Source organism: Lonchura striata, chromosome 3 (assembly GCF_046129695.1).
Source record: "Lonchura striata isolate bLonStr1 chromosome 3, bLonStr1.mat, whole genome shotgun sequence".
Taxonomy (NCBI): Eukaryota; Metazoa; Chordata; class Aves; order Passeriformes; family Estrildidae; genus Lonchura; species Lonchura striata.
Genome location: NC_134605.1, coordinates 112,916,103 through 112,933,306, shown reverse-complemented (window position 1 = coordinate 112,933,306; position 17,204 = coordinate 112,916,103). Strand labels below are relative to the sequence as shown.

The window sequence follows — 17,204 nt, the reverse complement described above, 5'->3', positions numbered from 1 at the left end:
TTTTTTTCCTGGATTTTCCCTATTTTTTGGGCTGGATTTTCCCTCTTTCAGGTCAGGTTTTCCCTCTTTTTTTAACCTGGATTTTCCCTCTTTCTGCAGTTGGATTTTTCCCTCTGGATTTCGGATTTTCCCAAGTTTTTTCCTGGATTTTTCCGCAGTTTTTAGGGTTGGATTTCTCAGACTTGAGGGTTGGATTTTTCCAGGTTTGTTCCTGGATTTCCCCAAGTTTTTGGGCTGGATTTTCCCCGAGTTTTTCCTCCGGAACGTTCCCAATAAATGGATTTCTTTGTTCCTCTCGCTGGGCTTGGATTTTTCCTTGGGATTTGGCTTTTCCAGAGGGGCGGGAGCTGGGATGGGATTTGGCTGCTCCGAGGGAGGAAAATCCCAAAAAAACCCTGGAATATCCCCAAAAAACCCAAAATATTCCCATAAAACCTTGGAATATCCAAAAAAATCCAAAATTTTCCCATAAAACCTCGGAATATCCCCAAAACCCCCAAAATATTCCCATAAAATCCCAGAATATCCCCCCAAAATTTGGAATATTTCCATAAAAGTTTGGAATATCCAAAAAAACCCCCCAAAATATTCCCTTAAAACCTTGGAATATCCAAAAATACCACAAAATATTCCCATACAACCTTGGGATATTCTCAAACCCTTGGAATATCTAAAAAACTATTGAAATATTCCCATAAAACCTTGGAATCTCCTCAAACCCTTGGAATATTTCTGTAGATCCCTGAAATAAAAGAAAGCCTTGGAATATTGTCAGAAATTTATGGAATATCTTCATAAAACCTCGGGATATCGACAGAAATTTATGGAACGTCATCAGAAAACCTTGGAATATTTCCATAAAACCTTGGAACAGCATCACAAAACCTTGGAATATTGACACATTTATGGAATATCTTCACAAAACCTTGGAATATCAACAGAAACTTCTGGAATATCACCGTAAAACCTCGGGATATTCCCACAACCCCCTGGAATTCCCAGGGAACGGGAAAAGGGAATTCCCATGAACGAAACCCTGACCCCAATTAACCAAAATCCCAAAAAAATCACCCGGGAAAAGCCGGGAATTCCGAGGGATCCCGGCAGAATTCCAGGATTTCCCAGCAGAATTCCAGGATTTCCAGTGGAATTCCAGGATTTCCTGGTGGAATTCCAGGATTTCCAGAGGAATTCCAGGATTTCCTGGTGGATTGCCAGTGGAATTCCAGGATTTCCAGTGAAATTCCAGGATTTCCAGTGGAATTCAGGAACTGGGAAGGGAGGGAGGAGGAGGGAAGGGCTCCCAGGGAGATTCCCAAAGGAAGAATTCCCAAGGAAAGAATTCCCAAGCGAATGAGGGATTCCAGAGGGAAAGAGAGGGAAGGGAAGGATTCCCAAAAAAAGGAATGAGGAATTCCCAAGGGAAAGGTGCCGAAGGGAATGAAGGATTGGGAAGGGATTGGGGGAAGGGATTCCCACGGGAAGAGAAAGATTCCCAAAGAAAGGAAGGGAATGAGGGAATCCCGAGGGAATGAGGGATCCCAGAGGGAAAGGGGAATTCCTGTGGGAATGAGGAATTCCCGAGGGAAAGGATCCAGGGCAGAATTCCCAAACCAAGGGGAATGAGGAGTTCCTGAGGGAAGGGATCCCGGAATTCCCAAGGGAAGGGATCCCGGGATTCCCAAGGGAAGGGATCCCGGGATTCCCAAGGCAACGAGGGATTTCGTTGGGATCCAGGCCAGGATTCCCAGGGAATGAGGAATTCCCAAGGGAAGGGATCCCAGATTCCCGTGGCAGCTCCAACTCCCTCGGGATCTCAGCCGGATCCCCGGGATCCATCCCGGCTTTTCCGGCCCCTCGGGAACTCAGGCCGGGCCCAAGGACCCCGATCCCGATGATCCCAAGGACCCCGATCCCGATGATCCCAATCCCGATGATCCCAATCCCGATCCCGCTGATGTCAGTCCCGATCCCGCTGCTGATCCCGGTGATCCGGGAGCCGATCCCGCTGCTGATCCCGGTGATCCGGGAGCCGATCCCGCTGCTGATCCCGCTGTGGATCCCAGAGGTGCTGTCGGAGCCGATCCCGGTGCGGATCCCAGAGCAGATCCCACAGCGGATCCTGGAGTCGATCCCGGTGATCCCAGTGTGGATCCTGGAGCCGATCCCGGCGATCCTGGGCTGGATCCCAGACTGGATCCTGGTGGTCCCAGAGTGGATCCCAGAGCTGAACCCAGAGTGGATCCTGGTGCGGATCCTGGAGTGGATTCCTGTGGTCTCGGTGTGGATCCTGGAGCAGATCCCGATGTGGATCCCAGAGCAGATCCTGATGATCCCAGAGCAGATCCTGATGTGGAACCTGGAGCAGATCCTGATGATCCCAGAGCAGATCCTGGTGTGGATCCCAGAGTGGCTCCCGGAGCAGATCCTGGCGTGGATCCTGTGGATCCGAGTGCAAATCCCAGAGCTGATCCTGGAGCAGATCCTGTGGTGGATCCCATGGCGGTTCCCGATGATCCTGGAGCAGATCCTGGAGCGGATTCCGGAGCGGATCCTGATGATCCCGTGGCAGATCCCGATGGTCCTGTGGCAGATCCCGATGGTCCTGTGGCAGATCCCGTAGTAGATCCTAGAGTGGCTCCCGATGATCCTGGAGCAGATCCTGTGGCGGATCCCGTAGCGGTTCCTGATGATCCCGGTGCAGATCCTGATGATCCCGGTGCGGATCCCGATGATCCCGGTGCGGATCCCGTGGCAGATCCCGGTGCAGATCCCGGTGCGGATCCCGATGATCCCGTGGCAGATCCCGATGATCCCGGTGCGGATCCCGGTGCAGATCCCGATGATCCCGGTGCGGATCCCGATGGTCCTGTGGCAGATCCCGATGGTCCTGTGGCAGATCCCGTAGTAGATCCTAGAGTGGCTCCCGATGATCCTGGAGCAGATCCTGTGGCGGATCCCGTAGCGGTTCCTGATGATCCCGGTGCAGATCCTGATGATCCCGGTGCGGATCCCGATGATCCCGGTGCGGATCCCGTGGCAGATCCCGGTGCAGATCCCGGTGCGGATCCCGATGATCCCGTGGCAGATCCCGATGATCCCGGTGCGGATCCCGGTGCAGATCCCGATGATCCCGGTGCGGATCCCGATGATCCCGTGGCAGATCCCGATGATCCTGGAGCAGATCCCGGAGCAGATCCCGGTGCGGATCCTGATGATCCCGGTGCAGATCCCGATGATCCCGGTGCAGCTCCCGGAGCGGCGGCGCCGGGCGGGAGCGGCCGGTAGACGAGGAAGTCGGGGCGGGCGCAGCAGCGCTCGGCGAAGCCGCGCCCGTCGGCCGTGGGCTCCGAGAACGCCAGATCCCGGCAGCTCAGCACCGAGCCGAACAGGAACGTGCGCCTGGAAACCGGAAAGGGATCGGGAAACAGCCGGAAAACAGCCGGAAAACAACAGGAAACAATGGGGAAACAACAGGGAAACAGTCGGGAAACAACAGGGAAACAACGGGGAAACAGCACCGAGCCAAACAGGAACGTGCGCCTGGAAACGGGAAAGGGATGGGAAAGAGATGGGAAAACAGCCAGAAAAACGGGAAAACAACAGGAAAACAGCACCGAGCCGAACAGGAATGTGTGCCTGGAAACGGGAAAGAGATGGGAAAACAGCCGGAAAACAGGAAAAACGGCCGGAAAACAATGGGGAAACAACGGGGAAACAACGGGGAAACAGCACCGAGCCAAACAGGAACGTGCGCCTGGAAACGGGAAAGAGATGGGAAAACAGCCGGAAAACGGGAAAAACGGGAAAAACAGCCGGGAAACAGCAGGGAAACAGTGGGAACAACAGCGGGGAAATGGGAAAAAAATGGGAAATGGGAAACAGTGGGAAAAAACCAGATAGAAAACAGCAGGAAAACAATGGGAAACACAGTGGAGAAAATGGCAGGGAAACAGTGGGAAAAAAAGTGGGAAAAACAGCAGGGAAAATACCAGGGAAAAGAGTGGGAAAACCATGGGGAAAACAGCAGGAAAAACAGAGGAAAGCACTGGAGAAAACATCGGGAAAATGGGAAAGCTCGCGGGGAAAACAGCAGGAAACAATGGGAAAAACAATGGGAAAAACAATGGGAAACAATGGGAAAAACAATGGGAAAAACAGCGGGAAACAATGGGAAAAACAATGGGAAAAACAGTGGGAAACAATGGGAAAAACAATGGGAAAAACAGCGGGAGAAACAACAGGGAAAACAGCAGGGAAAAACTGGCGATGCTGGCTCCTCGTTCCCATTCCCAATCCTGTTATTCCCAATGTTTATTCCCGGATTTTCCACGTGAGCGTGTCCAGCATCCTTTGGGTGATGCCGGTTCCCATTCCCAATCCCAATCCCATTCCCAATCCCATTCCCGTTATTCCCAATCCCATTCCCATTATTCCTGAGGTTATTCCCGAGGTTTATTCCCGGATTTCCCACCTGAGCGCCTCCAGCATCCTGCGGGCGATGCCGGTTCCCATTCCCATTCCCATTATTCCCGAGGTTATTCCTGTTGTTATTCCCGAGGTTATTCCCGGATTTCCCACCTGAGCGCCTCCAGCATCTGGCGGGCGATGCCGGTTCCCATTCCCAATCCCATTCCCATTGTTATTCCTGAGGTTATTCCCGGATTTCCCACCTGAGCGCCTCCAGCATCCTGCGGGCGATGCCGGTTCCCATTCCCATTATTCCCGAGGTTATTCCCGAGGTTATTCCCGGATTTCCCACCTGAGTGCCTCCAGCATCCTGCGGGCGATGCCGCGGCGCCGCTGCGCCCGCAGCACCCAGACGCGGCTGATCCCGCACACGGCCGGCTCCGGCCGCTCCGAGCAGCGCCAGGCGCGCAGCGAATCCCGGGAATTCCGGGAATCCCGGGAATCACCGCCCTCCCGGGAATGCCGGGGGTCCCGGGGATCCGGCTCCGGCAGCACCCGGTACGCCTGCGGGAACGGGCGTGGAAAAGTGGGAATGGGAATTGGGAATGTGGGAATGGGAAACTGGGAATGGGAACTGGGAATGGGAACTGGGAATGCGAACTGGGAATGGGAATGGGAATGGGGACTGGGAATGGGAATGGGGACTGGGAATTGGGAACTGGGAATGGGAATGGGAACTGGGAATGGGGAAATGGGAACTGGGAATGGGAAACTGGAAATGGGAATTGGGAATGGGAACTGGGGATGGGAACGGGGACTGGGAATGGGAAACTGGGAATGGGAATTGGGAATGGGAAATGGGGACTGGGAATGGGGACTGGGAATGGGAACTGGGAATGGGAATGTGGGAATGAGAACTGGGACGGGGAATGGGGAACTGGGAATGGGAAACTGGGAATGGGAAACTGGGAATGGGAAACTGGGAATGGGGTCGGGAAAGCGGGAATTGGGAATGGGGATGAATCAATCCCTGACCAATCAATCAATCCGCAATCCCCAATCAATCAATCCCCAATCCACCCATCAATCCCAAACTGATCCCAAATCAATCAATCCCCAATCAATCAATGGATCAATCAATCCCCGATCAATCAATCAATCCCCGATCAATCAATCAATCAATGAATCAATGGATCAATGGATGGATGGATCCCTGACCTGCCGGATGCCGTGGGCCGCCAGGCAGCCGAGCACGCAGCCCCCGGGGCTGACAAACAGGTACACGTGGGGGCGCTCCCGGGAAAGCCGGGAATGCTGCCCGGGAATCCGGGAATGATCCCGGCAACGATCCCGGGAAAGCCGGGACTGCTCCGGGAATCCCAGCTCGGCATCCACCACGGACAGAACCTCCTCGGCCTGCGGGAAACGGGGAGAGAGGGACGGAAAGGGGCGGGAATTCCCGGGAAATGGGGCGGGAATTCCGGGGAAACGGGTGGGAATTCCCGGGGAAAATGGGCGGGAATTCCCGGGAAAATGAGGTGGGAATTCCCGGGGAAATGGGGTGGGAATTCCCGGGAAAATGGGGTGGGAATTCCCAGGAAAGGGGCGGGAATTCCCGGGGAAACGGGCGGGAATTCCCGGGAAATGGGCGGGAATTCCCGGGGAAACGGGCGGGAATTCCCAGGAAAATGGGGTGGGAATTCTCGGGAAAATGGGGTGGGAATTCCTGGGAAAATGGGGTGGGAATTCCTGGGAAACGGGCGGGAATTCCCGGGGAAAATGGGGTGGGAATTCCCGGGAAATGGGGATGGAAACTCCTGGGAAAATGGGGCGGGAATTCCTGGGGAAATGGGGATTTGATCCCAAGAAAAGCTGGGCTGGGTTTGCACAGGGAATCAGGATTTTGGGATTGGGCTGGGAATCAGGGATGGGATCCTGCTGGATTTGGGATTTTGGGATCACACCCCGCTGGGATTTGGGATCAGACCCCGCTGGGATTTGGGATTTTGGGATTTGGGATCGGGCCCCGCGGGGATTTGGGATTTTGGGATTTGGGATCAGACCCCGCTGGGATTTGGGATTTTGGGATTTGGGATCAGACCCCGCTGGGATTTGGGATTTTGGGATTTGGGATCGGGCCCCGCGGGGATTTGGGATTTGGGATCGGGCCCTGCGGGGATTTTGGGATTTGGGATTTGGGATTTTGGGATTTGGGATTTGGGATTTTGGGATTTGGGATTTTGGGATTTGGGATTTTGGGATTTGGGATCGGGCCCCGCGGGGATTTTGGGATTTGGGATTTTGGGATTTGGGATTTTGGGATTTGGGATTTTGGGATTTGGGATTTGGGATTTTGGGATTTGGGATTTTGGGATTTGGGATTTTGGGATTTGGGATCAGGCCCCACGGGGATTTTGGGATTTGGGATTTTGGGATTTGGGATTTTGGGATTTGGGATTTTGGGATTTGGGATCAGGCCCCACGGGGATTTTGGGATTTGGGATTTTGGGATTTGGGATCGGGCCCCACAGGGATTTTGGGATTTGGGATTTGGGATTTTGGGATTTGGGATCCGGCCCCATGGGGATTTTGGGATTTGGGATTTTGGGATTTGGGATCAGGCCCCACGGGGATTTTGGGATTTGGGATTTTGGGATTTGGGATTTTGGGATTTGGGATCAGGCCCCGCGGGGATTTGGGATTTTGGGATTTGGGATCGGGCCCCACAGGGATTTTGGGATTTGGGATTTGGGATTTTGGGATTTGGGATTTTGGGATTTGGGATTTTGGGATTTGGGATTTGGGATTTTGGGATTTGGGATTTTGGGATTTGGGATTTTGGGATTTGGGATTTGGGATTTTGGGATTTGGGATTTGGGATTTTGGGATTTGGGATTTTGGGATTTGGGATTTTGGGATTTGGGATTTGGGATTTTGGGATTTGGGATTTTGGGATTTGGGATTTGGGATTTTGGGATTTGGGATCGGGCCCCGCAGGGATTTTGGGATTTGGGATTTGGGATTTTGGGATTTGGGATGGGGTACCTTCCGTTGGGCGTATTTGGGGTCGTCGGGCAGGATCAGGAGGATTTTCCCATCCCAGAATTCCGCCACCACGCGCTCCTGCTTCCAGCCCTGCCGGAGCCGGGATCAGCGCCGGGATCAGGCAGGGAGCCGCCCGCGCCCGGGATTCCCATGCCCGGGATTCCCATTCCCGGGATTCCCATTCCCGGGATTCCCATTCCCGGGATTCCCATGCCCGGGATTCCCATGCCCGGGATTCCCATTCCCGGGATTCCCATTCCCGGAATTCCCTCCTGTGCCCGGAATTCCCATTCCCGGGATTCCCTCCCGTTCCTGGAATTCCCATTCCCTGAATTCCCTCCCATTCCTGTTCCCAGAATTCCCTCCCGTGCCCAGAATTCCCTCCTGTTCCCATTCCCGGAATTCCCTCCTGTTCCCGTAATTCCCGTGCCCGTAATTCCCATTCCCGGAATTCCCTCCCGTTCCCATTCCCAGAATTCCCTCCCATTCCCCCATTCCCATTATTGCCTCCCGTTCCCATTCCCCATTCTCCCATTCCCATTCCTGTTCCCCTGGAATTCCCAGAATTCCCTCCCATTCCCAGAATTCCCTCCCATTCCCAGAATTCCCTCTTGTTCCCATTCCCAGAATTCCCTCTCGTTCCCATTCTCCCATTCCCTCCCGCCATTCCCAGACCTCCCGGAACTCCCGGAATTCCCGCAGCTCCCGCCAGCCCGTTATTCCCATCATTCCCAGAACTCCGGGAATTCCCGGAATTCCCACCATCCCATTATCCCTGTGTCATTCCCGTGTCATTCCCATGTCACTCCTGTGCTATTCCCGTGTCATTCCCATTATTCCTGTGATATTCCCATGTCATTCCCGTGTCATTCCCGTGTCACTCCCATGTAATTCCCATTATTCCCGTGTCATTCCTGTGTCATTCCTGTGCTATTCCTGTGTCATTCCCATTATTCCTGTGTCATTCCCGTGTCCCCCCCATGTCCCTCCTGTGTCATTCCTGTGCTATTCCCGTGTCACTCCTGTGTCATTCTGGTGTCATTCCCATGTAATTCCCATGTAATTCCCGGCATTCCTGTGCTATTCCCGTGTCATTCCCGTGTCATTCCTGTTATTCCCGTCATTCCCGTGTCAGTCCTGTGTCCCTCCCGTGTCATTGCCATGTCATTCCTGTGCTATTCCCGTGTCACTCCTGAGTCATTCTGGTGTCACTCCCGTGTCACTCCCATGTAATTCCATTATTCCCGTGTCCCTGGCGTGTCCCTGGCGTGTCATTCCCGTGTTCCCGGCGTGTCGGTGCTCACGGGGTGTGTCAGGGCGCTCCGCAGGCTCCGGTGGTGCCGCAGGTGCTGCAGCCGATCCTCGGGAACGGCGGCGGAGAAAAGCATTCCACAGGATCCGCAGGAACCCACGGCCCGCTGCCCCGCGTCCTGGAAAAACGGGAATTCCGGGAATTCCGGGAATTCTGGGAATGGCAGCAGCATTCCACAGGATCCGCAGGAACCCACGGCCCGCTGCCCCGCGTCCTGGGAAACGGGAAAAACGGGAATTCTGGGAATTCCGGGAATTCTGGGAATTCTGGGAATGGCAGCGGCATCCCACAGGATCCGCAGGAACCCACGGCCCGCTGCCCCGCGTCCTGGGAAACGGGAAAAACGGGAATTCTGGGAATTCTGGGAACAGCAGGAACCCACGGCCCGCTGCCCCACGTCCTGGAAAACCGGGAATTCTGGGAATTCTGGGAATTCTGGGAATGGCAGGAACCCACGGCCCGCTGCCCCGCGTCCTGGAAAACCGGGAATTCTGGGAATTCTGGGAATTCTGGGAATTCTGGGAATGGCAGCGGCATCCCACAGGATCCGCAGGAACCCACGGCCCGCTGCCCCACGTCCTGGAAAACCGGGAATTCTGGGAATTCTGGGAAATCCGGGAATTCTGGGAACGGCAGGAACCCACGGCCCGCTGCCCCACGTCCTGGAAAACGGGAAAACCGGGAAAACCGGGAATTCTGGGAACGGCAGCAGCATCCCACATGAGCCGCACTGCCCATGCCCTGGAATTCTGGGAATTCCCAAATTCTGGGAATTCCAGGAACAAGCACCGGGAAGCGAAAAGCAGATTTCCCATCCCAGTGAGGGTTCCCAAGGAATTCCCAGATTTCCTGAATTCCCATCCCAGGGAATTCCCAAATTCCCAGATTTCCCAAATTCCCACAGAACATTCCCAGGGAATTCCCAGATTCCCATCCCGGGAAACATTCCCAAATTCCCGGATTTCTCCTGCCACGGAATTCCCAAATTCCCAGGGAGGTTTCCCAGGGAATTCCTGGATTTCCCTCCCATGGAAGGATCCAGAATTCCCGGAATTCCCGATTTGGCTCCGCAGTTCCCGGGAAGTTCCGGAATTCCGGACTCACGATGATCAGCTGCTCCTCCCCCGCGCATTCCCGGGATTTCCGGGAGCCTTTTCCAGAGGGGCCCGAGGGCGGCGCCAGCGGCTCCAGGGGCCTGGAAAAACGGGAAAAGCAGGAAAAAATGGGAAAAATGGGGAAAATCGAGGGAAAAACGGGAAAAAATGGGAAAAAGAATGGGAAAAATGGGGAAAATCTAGGGAAAAACGGGAAAAAATGGGAAAAAGAATGGGAAAAATGGGGAAAATCGAGGGAAAAACGGGAAAAAATGGGAAAAAATGGGAAAAATGGGGAAAATCGAGGGAAAAACGGGAAAATCAGGGAAAAAGAATGGGAAAAATGGGGAAAATCGAGGGAAAAACGGGAAAAAATGGGAAAAAGAATGGGAAAAATGGGGAAAATCGAGGGAAAAACGGGAAAAAATGGGAAAAAATGGGAAAAATGGGGAAAATCGAGGGAAAAACGGGAAAATCAGGGAAAAAAATGGGAAAAATGGGGAAAATCGAGGGAAAAACGGGAAAATCAGGGAAAAATAGGGAAAAACTGGGAAAATCGAGGGGAAAATGGGAAAATCAGGGAAAAATGGGAAAATCGAGGGAAAAATGGGAAAATCAGGGAAAAGTGGGGAAAAAAAATGGGAAAATGGGGAAAATCGAGGAAAAATGGGAAAATCAGGAAAAAGTGGGAAAATCGGGGAAAAGTGGGGAAAAACTGGGAAAATTGAGGAAAAAATAGGGAAAAACTGGGAAAATCGAGGGGAAAAATGGGAAAAATGGGAAAATCAAGGAAAACTGGGAAAATCAGGGAAAAATAGGGAAAAACTGGGAAAATTGAGGGAAAAATGGGAAAATCAGGGAAAAATGGGAAAATCAGGGGAAAATTAGGGAAAATTAGGGAAAAATAGGGAAAAACTGGGAAAATCGAGGGAAAAATGGGAAAATCAGGGAAAAATGGGGAAAAATCCAGGGAAATCAGAGGAAAAAAACTGGGAAAAATGGAAAAAAAAAACCCTGGGAGTAAATTGGGGAAAATCAGGAAAAATTGGGGAAAATAATTGGGAAAAATGAGGAAATTGGGGGAAAAGCTGGGAAAAATGGGAAAAATTTGGGGAAATTGAGGAAAAATGGGGAATAATCAGGAGAAATGAGGAAAATGGGGAAAAATTGGGGAAATTGGGAAAATTGGGTGGAAAATGGGGAAAAATGAGAAAGAAGTGGAAAAATGGCGGGAAATGGGAAAATGAGCAAAGTGAGAAAAAAATGGGAAAAATCAGGGAAAAAAGGGGAAAAGTCAAGGAAAATTGGGGAAAATCAGGAAAAATTGGGAAAAGTGGGAAAAAGGGAAAAAACAGGGAAAATGTGGGAAAAATGGGGAGAACTGGGGGGGGAAATTGGGAAAAAGTGGGGGAAAATTCAGAAAAATTGGGAAAAAATTGGGAAAATGTGGGAAAAATCCACGGGAAATTGGGGGGAATGGAGAAAATGGGGAAAAATTGGGGAAAAAAGGGAAAATTGGGAAAAAATAGGGAAAAATGGGGAAATGGGGAAATGGGGAAAGAGGAAAAAACTTGGGAAAATCAGGGAAAATGGGAAAAAATTGGGAAAAAGTTGGGAATAAAGGGGGGAAATGGGGAAAATTAGTGAAAAATTGGGGGAAAATAGAGAAAAGTGGGAAAAATGCAGAAACCCGGGGGAAAATGTGGAAAAATGGGGGGAAATAAGGAAAAATTGGGGGAAATTGGAAAAAAATGGGGAAAATGAGGGGAAAATGGGGAAAATGGGAAGAAACGGAAACATTGGGAATGAGTGGGGGAAAAATGGGAAAAAATGGGAAAAAATGGGAAAAAAAACGGGAAAATTGGGGAAAAGGTGGGAAAAATTAAGGGGAAAAGAGGGGAAAACTTGGGGAAAATCAAGGAAAATGGGAAAAGGGGGAAAACGGGGGAAAATTGGGGAAATGTGGGGAAAAATGGGAAAAATTTGGGAAAATTTGGGAAGGGCAGGAAGGGGCTCTGACCTCCTCTTGCTGGGCAGGAAAATCGGGAAGAGCCCGGCCGGGCACCGAGAGCCTGGAAAAAAAACGGAAAAATGGGGAAAATCTGGGAAAATTGGGAAAAATCCAGGAAAAATTGGGAAAAAAAATGGGAAAATCTGCAGAAAGCGGGGAAAATTGGGAAAAAAAATAGGGGAAACCCAAGAAAAACCTGGGAAAATCCTGGAGAAATCTGAGAAAAAACTGGGAAAAAATGTGGGAAAATCCAGGAAAAAAATCAAGAAAATCTGGGAAAATCTGGGAAAACACTGGAAAATCCCAGGAAAATCTTGGAAAATTCAGGAAAACCCTGGGAAAATCTGGAAAAATTCAGGATAAATACCGAGAAAATCTGGAAAAAAGTGGGAAAATCCAGGAAAATCCTGGGAAAAAAAAGAGGAAAATCGGGAATAATCCAGGAAAAAGCCTGGAAAACCCAGGAAATCTGGGAAAAATGTGGGAAAATCCAGGAAAAAAAAAATCAAGAAAATCTGGGAAAATCCCAGGAAATTCCCGAGGTTTTCCCGACTCACCCGAGTCCTGTGCTGGGGCCGGGGAATTCCGGGAATTCCGGGAATCGTCGACGCTTCCAGAGGAGTCCTGGGGAAAAAAGAGGGAAATTTGGGGAATTCTGGGATTTGGGAACGGAAGAAAATCCCGGATCCGGCCCGGAATTCCGGGATCTGGAGGGGATTTTATGGAATTTGGGGAGGGAAAAGGAAAAATTCCCAAAAATTCCCAGCAATCCCCTGAAATTCCCAAGGAAATTCCACTAAATCTCCCAAAATTCCATCCAGGATTCCCAAAAATTCCCAGAAATTCCCAAAGAAGTTCCCCAAAATCCCTCAAAATTCCTGGGAATTCCCTGACATTCCCAGAAAATCCTAAAAATTTCCAAGGAAATTCCCAAAAATTCCCCAAAAATCCCAAACGTTCCCAAGAAAATTCCCAGAAATTTCTGTGAAATCCCCCAGAATGCCCAAAAATTCCCAGAAATTTCCCTGAGATTCCCCAAAATTCCTAAAAACTCCCAAAGAAATTCCCAAAAATTCCCAGAAATCCCCAAAATTCCCAAGAAAATTCCCAGAAATCCCCAGGAAATTCCCAAAAAAATCCCCGGAATGGGCTCTGCCTCACCTGGCTCCCTGGGACGTTCCGGTTTTCCGGTTCCGCTTTCCCGGGAATTTCCCGTTCCCGGTTTTCCTTGTCGCTTCCCGGCTCTCCCGGGGGCCGTTCCCGGGATTTTCCGGGATTTTTCCGGGAATTCCCGCGGCTCCGGAAGAAGGCGGCGCCCAGGGGCAGCCGAGGCCGCGGCCGCGCCCCCGACAGCAGCACCCGGCGCGCGGAATTCCCGGAATTCCCAACGTTCCCGGAATTCCCGGAATTCCCAACGTTCCCGGAATTCCCAACCCCAGCATCCCCAGTGCCAGGAATTTGGGAATTCTCACTCTCGGAATTCTGGGAATTCCCAATCCCGGGATTCAGGCAATTCTCAATCTTCTCCGGCCTGGAATTCCCAGAATTCCAGGAAATCTGGGAATTCTCAGCGCTGGAATTCTGGGAATTCTCAACATTGGAAATTTGGGAATTCTCTATGTTGGATTTCACCTGGCCAGAATTTCGGGAATTCTCAGTGGTGAAAATCCGGGAATTGCCGCTCTCAGAATTCCCAGTAGTGCCAGAAATTTGGGAATTCTCAATCCTGGAACTCTGGAATTTCTCACCCTTGGAAATCTGGGAATTCTCCAACCCGGAATTCTGGGATTTCTCAAGCCCAGAAATCCGGGAATTCCCAGCGTTGGAAATTCGGGAATTCTCAATCTTGGCATTCCCAATCCCAGAAATCTGGGAATTCCCAAAACCAGAAATCCGGGAATTCTTCATCCCGGAATTCCAGGACTTCCCCATCACAGAAATCCGGGAATTCTGAAGTATGGAATTCCGGGAATTCCCGCCGTTCCCTTTGCCTTTGGAGCTGCCCTTCCTGCTGGAATTCCCAGATTTCCCCTTGGAATTCCCAAATTTGCTGCCGGAATTCCCGGATTTCGCACCGGAATTCCCGGAATTCCGGGATTTTCCCGGGCTCCCCCCCTGCCTGAGCTGCTCCCGGAGCCGTTTGCGCTCCAGGGGGTCCCAGGAATTCCGGCTCCCGTAAAACTGAGCCACGGAAAGGTGGGAACGCGCCGGGATTCCCGGAATTCCCGATTCGCCCGACGGAATTCCCGGATTTCTTGAAGCAATTCCTGAATTTCCAGCCAAAATTCCTGAATCTTCCCTTGGAATTCCTGAATCTCCAGCCAGGATTCCTGAATTTCCCGTTGGAATTCCCACATTTCTTTCTGGAATTCCCGGATTTCCTGTCAGAATTCCCGGATTTCCCACCAGAATTCCTGAATTTCCCGTCGCAATTCCCGGATTTCCCGTCGGAATTCCCGGATTTCCGGCGGGGATCTGCAGCCTCCGGGCCGGCGTCGCTCTCTGCCGGATTTCCCGCTCAGGGCTGGGGGAATTCTGGGAATTCTTTTGGGAATTTTGGGAATTCCGGGCCGGGCTTTCTGGAGCCGCTCGGAGCCGTTTGGGCGGGGGGGTCCGGAATTCCCAGCGGGAGCTGAAGGAAAAACGGGAATGAGGGAGGGGGAGGGGCGGGAACCCCCAAATCCCGAAATTCCCAAATCCCGGAATCCCGAAATTCCCAAATTCAGGAAATTCCCAAATCCCAGAATCCCTGGAATTCCCAAATCCAGGAATTCCTGAATCCTAAAATTCCCAAATCCCAGGATTCCCAAATCCCCAAATCCTGGAATCCCTGGAATTCCCAAAACCCAAAATTTTCAAAACCCAAAATTCCCAAATTCAGGAATTCCCAAATCCCAAATACAGGAATTCCCAAATCCCCAAATCCCTGGAATTCCCAAAACCCAAAATTCCCAAAACTAGGAATTTCTGAATCCCAAAATTCCCACATCCAGGGATTCCCAAATCCAGAAATTCCCAAATCCAGGGATTTGTGATTCCCGGAATTCCCAAAATCCAGGAATTCCCAAATCCCAGAATCCCCAAATCCCCAAATCCCAAGGTTTGGCATTTTTGGGGATCTTTGGGGGAATTTCAGGATTTTGGGGATTTTTAGGATCGGGGGATGTTTGGGATTTGGGGACTTCTGGGATTTGGGGAATTTTGGGGGATTGGGGATGTTTGGAGGATTTTTGGGATTTGGGGTTTTGGGGATTTTTGGGATTTGGGGTTTTGGGGGGATTTAGGAGATTTTTGGGGTTTAGGGGATTTTCGGGGGTTTTTGGGGGGATTTTTTGGGGGTTTTGGATTTAGGGGATTTTTGGGATTTTTAGGGTTTGGGATTTTGGGTTTTTGGGACTTGGGGGATTTTTGGGGTATTTTGGGGATTTAGGGGGGATTTTGGGGTTTGGGATTTTGGGGATTTAGGGATTTTGGGGTTTAGGGATTTGGGGGGTTTTTTGGGATTTGGGGAATTTTTGGGGTTTGGTGTTTGGGGGATTTTTGGGGGGTTTTGGGGCGGGTTTGGGGTTTGGTTTTTGGGGGGATTTTGGGGGATTTTTGGGATCTGGGGGGTTTGGGAGGATATTTGGGGGGATTTTTGGGATTTGGGGGGATATTTGGGGGATTTTGGGGGGGATTTTTGGGATTTGGGGAATATTTGGGGGATATTTGGGGGATTTTTGGGATTGGGGTTTTTTGGGGGGATTTTTGGGATTTGGGGGATTTGGGGGGATACTTGGGGGATATTTGGGGAGATTTTTGGGATTTGGGAGATATTTGGGATTGGGGGTTTTTTGGGGGGATTTTTGGTGGATTTTTGGGATTTGGGGGATATTTGGGGGATTTTTGGGATTGGGGGTTTTTTGGGGGGATTTTTGGTGGATTTTTGGGATTTGGGGGATATTTGTGGGGATTTTGGAGGATATTTGGGGGATTTTTGGGATTGGGGGTTTTTTTGGGGGATTTTTGGTGGATTTTTGGGATTTTGGAGGATATTTGGGGGATTTTTGGGATTGGGGGTTTTTTGGGATTTTTTTGGTGGATTTTTGGTGGATTTTTGGGGTCCAGGCTCACCCGGGCGGGTCCCGGCTCCGTTTCCCGGCGGTTCCGGAGCTGCTGCGGATCCGGGAGAGGCTGAGCTGGGCCCGAATTCCGGGACCCCAAACCCCAAATTCCCAAAATCCCCAAATTCCCAAAACACCAACCTCCCAAACCCCCAAAATCCCAAACCTCAAATACCAAAACCCCCAGAATGCCAACCCCGTAATTCCCAAAAATCCCAAACCCCAAATCCCCCCAAATCCCCCCAAAATCCCCAATCCCCAAAATCACAAACCCCAAATCCCAAAACCCCCAGAATGCCAAACCCCCAAAATCCCAAATGCCCCCAAATGCCCCCAAACCCCAAATCCAAAATCCCCCCAAAATCACAAACCCCAAATCCCAAAACCCCCAATCCCAATAATCCCAAATCCCCCCAAAACCTCAAATCCCCAAATTCGCAAACCCCAAAATCCCAAACACCCAAACTGCCAATAAACCCAAAATCCCAAACCCCAAATGCCAAATTCCAAACCCCCAAAAATCCCAAACCCCAAATCCCCAAAAATCCCAAATCCCCAAAAATCCCAAACCCCAAACCCCAAAAATCCCAAATCCCCAAAAATCGCAAACCCCAAAAACCCCAAACCCCCAAAAATCCCAAATCCCCAAAAATCCCAAACCCCCAAAAATCCCCAAAAATCCCAAACTCCCAAAAATCCCAAATCCCCAAAAATCCCAAACCCCAAACCCCCAAAAATCCCAAATCCCCAAAAACCCAAATCCCCAAAAATCCCAAACCCCAAACCCCCAAAAATCCCAAACCCCAAATCCCTGGCCGGGGGTCCCAGTTCCCCCAGAGCAAATCCCAAACCCCCCAAAATCCCTGAGACCCCCCAGACCCCCCAGATCCCTGTGATTTCCCTGAGAGATCCCCCAGAGATCCCCCAGATCCCTGTGATTTCCCTGTGATTTCCCTGCGATTTCCCTGTGATTTCCCTGAGAGATCCCCCAGATCCCTGTGATTTCCCTGTGATTTCCCTGCGATTTCCCTGTGATTTCCCTCAGAGATCCCCCCTCGCCCCCTCGCAGCCGCTCCCTCACCTCAGCGCCGCCTCCGCCATTGCCGCTTCCCGCCTTCGGCCGCGCGCCTCCGAACCGCCCGCCCTGCGCTCCCATTGGCCGAGCGCCACGTCAATCATCGCCGCTCGCTCGCCATTGGTTCAACAGCGCGCGGCTCCTCGTTGCACCC

At 51.4% G+C, this 17,204-nt stretch overlaps 2 long non-coding RNA genes across 2 annotated transcripts; both read right to left on the bottom strand.

Moving 5' to 3' along the window:
• Positions 1 to 9,894: 9,894 nt before the first annotated feature.
• Positions 9,895 to 12,499, bottom strand: LOC116183501 (uncharacterized). Its single transcript, XR_004148135.2, has 3 exons — positions 12,430 to 12,499; positions 11,882 to 11,933; positions 9,895 to 9,962 (listed from the first exon to the last, which is right to left on the bottom strand). It is a non-coding gene; the product is annotated as an uncharacterized LOC116183501 (long non-coding RNA).
• Positions 12,500 to 13,029: 530 nt separating this feature from the next.
• LOC110479888 (uncharacterized) lies at positions 13,030 to 17,084 on the bottom strand. Its single transcript, XR_002467021.2, has 4 exons — positions 17,057 to 17,084; positions 15,986 to 16,027; positions 14,279 to 14,504; positions 13,030 to 13,041 (listed from the first exon to the last, which is right to left on the bottom strand). It is a non-coding gene; the product is annotated as an uncharacterized LOC110479888 (long non-coding RNA).
• Between the last annotated feature and the right edge of the window lie 120 nt (positions 17,085 to 17,204).